The sequence below is a fragment of the Sapajus apella genome, unplaced genomic scaffold, assembly GCF_009761245.1.
Source record: "Sapajus apella isolate SASKATOON/1434 unplaced genomic scaffold, GSC_monkey_1.0 scaffold6, whole genome shotgun sequence".
NCBI classification, from domain to species: domain Eukaryota; kingdom Metazoa; phylum Chordata; class Mammalia; order Primates; family Cebidae; genus Sapajus; species Sapajus apella.
Genome location: NW_022436946.1, coordinates 74,193,828 through 74,198,542, shown reverse-complemented (window position 1 = coordinate 74,198,542; position 4,715 = coordinate 74,193,828). Strand labels below are relative to the sequence as shown.

The following is a 4,715-nucleotide window of genomic DNA, read 5'->3' as shown; positions in this document are numbered from 1 at the left end:
CACAGTATGTCTGGAAAGCCAGTGAATTTTTCCTTAGCACTCTCTCAGCTTTTTAATTAATTTCCCTTTTTTCTTCTTGATAGTCCACACCCTAATGTAGTTCTTTTCATTCATATTCAAAAGCATGTTTACCCCAAACAACATAAAGAACTATCTCTACTTAAGTTATATGAATTTTAGCACTTAATTAATCTAACAAATAGGAATGTTATAATATTTGAGTTTAAAATGTTAGTGACGGAGGAATAATTTTGCACAATATTGTCCTCTCTTCCTTACTTACTATTGGCCCTTGTGACCATGAATCTCAGTATGGTCCTTAATAAACAGATTCACATTGTATTAATCTGTGTATGTCCTCCATAACTCCTGACAGAACAAATCATTTCATGAAGAGTCAGGGAGGTTCTCAGCTGATCCATCTGTGAATTAGTAATCATGCTCAGTGAATGATTAGACTGTTATAAAAAGAAGTTATCCCAGCACCTGACTTTGAGTCAAGGCATGCATTTGATTATTGATATATTTTGGGTGTACATGGCACATAGAATTCAGGAAAGAATATATGGGATTTTAAATGTATTTTAATATATAAAATACCATATTGTATTAGTTGTCTACTTCTGTATAAAAATTACCCCTAAACTTAGTGACTTAAAATAACAAACATTTATTAAATCACAAATTCTGTGAGTCAGGGATTTGAGAGAGGTTAGCTGAGGTTCCGGTGCAGAGTTTTTCAGCTGTCTGCAGTCAAATTGTCAGCTGCGGCTGTGGTTAACTGAAGGCTTGACAGGGGCTATAATACTACTTTGAAGATGTTTCGCTCACATGGTTCTTTATAGAAGTCCTCAGTTTATTGTCACATGGGCCTCTCTATAGCATGGTTGAGTGTTCTGAATGCATGGCAACTGACATTTTCCAAAGCAAGGGGTCCAAGAGAAAGCAAGAACCCTCAACAAATTTTATGCCTTGTCGTAATCTATCAATTCTGCCATAATCTATTGGTTAGAAGTTTATTGTTATAAATCTAGCCCACATTTCAGAAGAGGGGAATTAAACTCCACTTCTTGAAGTGAGGAGTATAATATAAAAGAGTTTGCAGACATATTTAAAAAGCACCACATGCATTGAGAGGACAGGGAAATGATGCTCGGGAGACTATCCAACAAAATTGAGCCACTAAGGATCCAGGTTTGTTTTGAAAGTGTTCTTCCCTATTTCTCCTATTGCCTTGAAAATATCTTACCTTGACTTCTGAAGCTGTTGATATATATCTAATTGCTACAGGTATATTCCTAATAAACTCTAAACTAATTACTAGGGAAAGTGAGCCCACAAGTTATGTTTATTTTCCCTAATTCTAGAGTATTAATGTTAAATATGACCCTCCTGACCCACATGTCAGCAGAGGCTTCAAAGCTGTGAACATTATATTTTAAGTGCTCTCTTGTTCCTGAAGACCAGAGACATTTCCAAAGAACTTGCTAAAGAGTGGAAATAAAAATGATCTTATGACCTTTAGTCAACATGACAGGAGATAATAAATTTGGAGAAGTAGGAGGAAGATGCTTTGAAAAGGATTGTTGGCTGACTCAGAACGAAGCTGTTTTCTTCTAACTCAGCTAAGTGGCAGAGGATGTCTTCTTATGATGAAGGGAAGCTGCCATATCGTCCCTGGTGGTTGTTGGCTGAGCTGTGGAAATGAGCTTGGGTGACGCTGATCTGTTTACCCTGTTTTCAGTGTGCACCAGGAATGTGTTTGATTTTTACCTAGAAGAGTTTAAATTATAAAAAGCTACCTGGAGTAACTGCTAAAGAACAAGAGAGAAAGCTGCGGTGAAAGCAAATAAATTCATTAGTAGTAGGGCAAGGGTACAGTTACTGCAGCCCTTTAGAGAGGATGTCTAGTGAGGCAAGATGACCCAGCAAATGAAGGTTCTATGGGGTGCCATTAGAAATGGGGACTTGGGATAAGCCACTTGAAAGCATCCAGAAAAAGTGTTGCTCACTGGTAAATGATAAAATGTTGAAAGCTCCTATGAGGAAGGGTCTCCAGATAACCCACCAAAACATCCCATGTGTGAGATAGCCAATGTTTGGACATCTTCCATGACAGAGGATTTCCAACAAGGAGAAAATACACATGGCAGCCACTAATTTTAAATAGATTTTTCCAATTTAACATTCATCCTTCTTCCCAACCCACGTCTATGGGGAGCCAGAGGCAGTGTAGTGAGTCAGGAATGAAGTTGTAAGAACAAGGTGGAAACATAGTGAAACATCATGATATGGCCTTGCTTGCAATTACTGTGAAACCGAGACTCAGTTGTGAGTGAGGCTGGGAAGTGGAAGCTTAAAATTGAGAACTGAATGCTTGGATGAATATTAAACTGGAAAGAAGATGGAAAAGGAGACTGTTCCAATGCCTGAAAGTAATCGGAAAGCTATAGAGTCTGTCTAAGATATGGCCAAGAAGTAGGGGAAGGAAAATATAACAAAACAGATTTGAAGACAGATACAAACAACGTTTAAAAAATATCCTACTTACACTCTTCGGCCCATTCAGTACATTGGTTGCAAAAGAGCTTGCTAGGAACAAAGTTTTCAAGTTAATATCCTGTGGCATATCGGATCCCTTCGCAGATCTTCATCAAGTAGATAGTAAGTGGGAGACATTTATCTCTGTTCTGACCCATTCTGTAAATGCTGTGGAGTGAAGAACTGCACAGACTTCACTATGAACTGAGAGACTCATGTAAAATGGTACTGAGGGTAATCTGGCACTGAGCAAGAGAGAAGAGGACTAATAACTATGTTGTCAAGTAACTGGCAATGAGAGGCTGCATGCACACTGGAGTGTATGAAACATTGCCTCCCTGGTCAGAGAAGTGAGCAGATCTGAGTAGACATTTTAACAGGCAGTGACAAGTGAACAGGTAATGCTGAATGCTTTTCTAGACACCACAGGAAATAATTGCACTGTGGCTATTTTTGTTTGGGAATTATTTGGGATCTTTAAATTTCTTCATTTGAACTACTGCAACCCCATTATATTTGAAAGTGCACCTGAAACCACCTTTTTTATTTTTTTTGAGATGGAGTTGTGCTCTGTTACCCACTCTGGAGGGAAGTGGCATGATCTCGGCTCACTGCAACCTCTGTCTCCTGGGTTCAAGCAATTCTCCTGTCTCGGCCTTCCAAGTAGCTAGGATTACAGTCATGCGCCACCATGCTCAGTTAATTTTTGTATTTTTTAGTAGATGGGATTTCACCATGTAGGCCAGGCTGGTCTGGAAATCCTGACCTCAGGTGATCCACCCGCCTCAGCTTCCCAAACTGCTGGGATTACAGGCGTGAGCCACTGCGTCAGGCAAGAACCACTTTTGTACATAACAAAAGGGCTGAAGTTGAAGGATGTTTATAAGGAAAATAGAGTGTAAAAATAATAATAATACATACAACAGTTCAGGATTGTTCTAAATGTTTTACGTATATTAACTCATTTGTTTGGATACACTTGCCTTGCCCTATCATTGGCAATGATTTTCACAAAGTTTTAATATATCTGACTTTACTTAAACATTTTTATATTTGTAATCTGCCACAGACATCCTATTTACATTTACCTGGTTAAGATTGCCTTAGTCGTGGGCACTGGCACAGCATGGGGCATCGTGGGGTTGTCATGGCAGAATTGCAGCAGCTGCAGGTGCAGGAGATGGTAGACTCTATGGTGAAGGGTCTGAAGAGAGAAAACTTCCAGAAGATGCAAAGTCTCTTGTTACAGTGCAGTGCCAGCTGTGGTGAGGAAAGCCAGGTATCCATGCAGCAGGTGCATCAGTGCATCAAGCACTGCCATGTGCCTCTGGTTCAAGCCCAGATCTTGGTCACCAGTAAGTTGGAGAAGTTCCAGGACCCCCTGGCCTGGTGCACTACGTATTGCAATAACAAAGCCAAAGATTCAATAGATGCTGGGACTAAGGAGCTTCAGGTGAAGCAGCAGCTGAACTGTTGTGTGACCAAATGCGTAGATGACCACTTGCACCTCATCCCAACCATGACCAAGAAGATGAAGGAGACTCTTTTATCCATTGGGGAATAAAAGTCTTTGCCAGTGGCCATTGGGGCTGAGGGCAAGAATATATTTTCTATAAGGCCTTGGGAATTTTAGTCTTTTAAGCAAAGTTTATGAATGAAGAAATTAAGGATGGCAACAAGTGTAAGACATGTGCCACTTGCCCCTGGACACTGGTTCTTTTATGTTTCAGTCCTAAAAAGTGAAATGGGAAAAAGTGCTGCTAAAATGGGTCAGAGATATTACAGGAGCTTTTAGAGCCTATGTTTTCTGTGGCTAGTTCTTATCCTGGCAGTAAAGATCTCCCCTTTAACAAGCCCTCCAAGGTACCCAACTCTTGTTACTACCCAGATACCAACAGGCTGGCAGGTTAGAGTTGATGGAATTTGAGGAGGGATAATCTTTCTTTCTTGCCAACATCCTGTTTGCCAGAAGTGTCACACCATTTTCTGTAAGCTGTGAAACAAAATCCGTGAGGTCACTAATTTAGAATGGGAAAAAAATTTTGTGGGTCTTTGTTTTCTTGATTTTGTGTAATTTATACAAGAGTATACAATTTGATTTTAAGATCTGGAATTGGGAAGGAGAGTAGTTTGGTAAGAACATGGAAGAGTTGCTTATGGATCCCCATTTCTGG

General features: G+C 39.9%; 1 pseudogene; it reads left to right on the top strand.

The window, feature by feature from the left end:
• Window positions 1-3,688: 3,688 nt before the first annotated feature.
• On the top strand, window positions 3,689-4,220 carry LOC116549090 (annotated as a pseudogene).
• The last annotated feature ends 495 nt before the right edge of the window (window positions 4,221-4,715 follow it).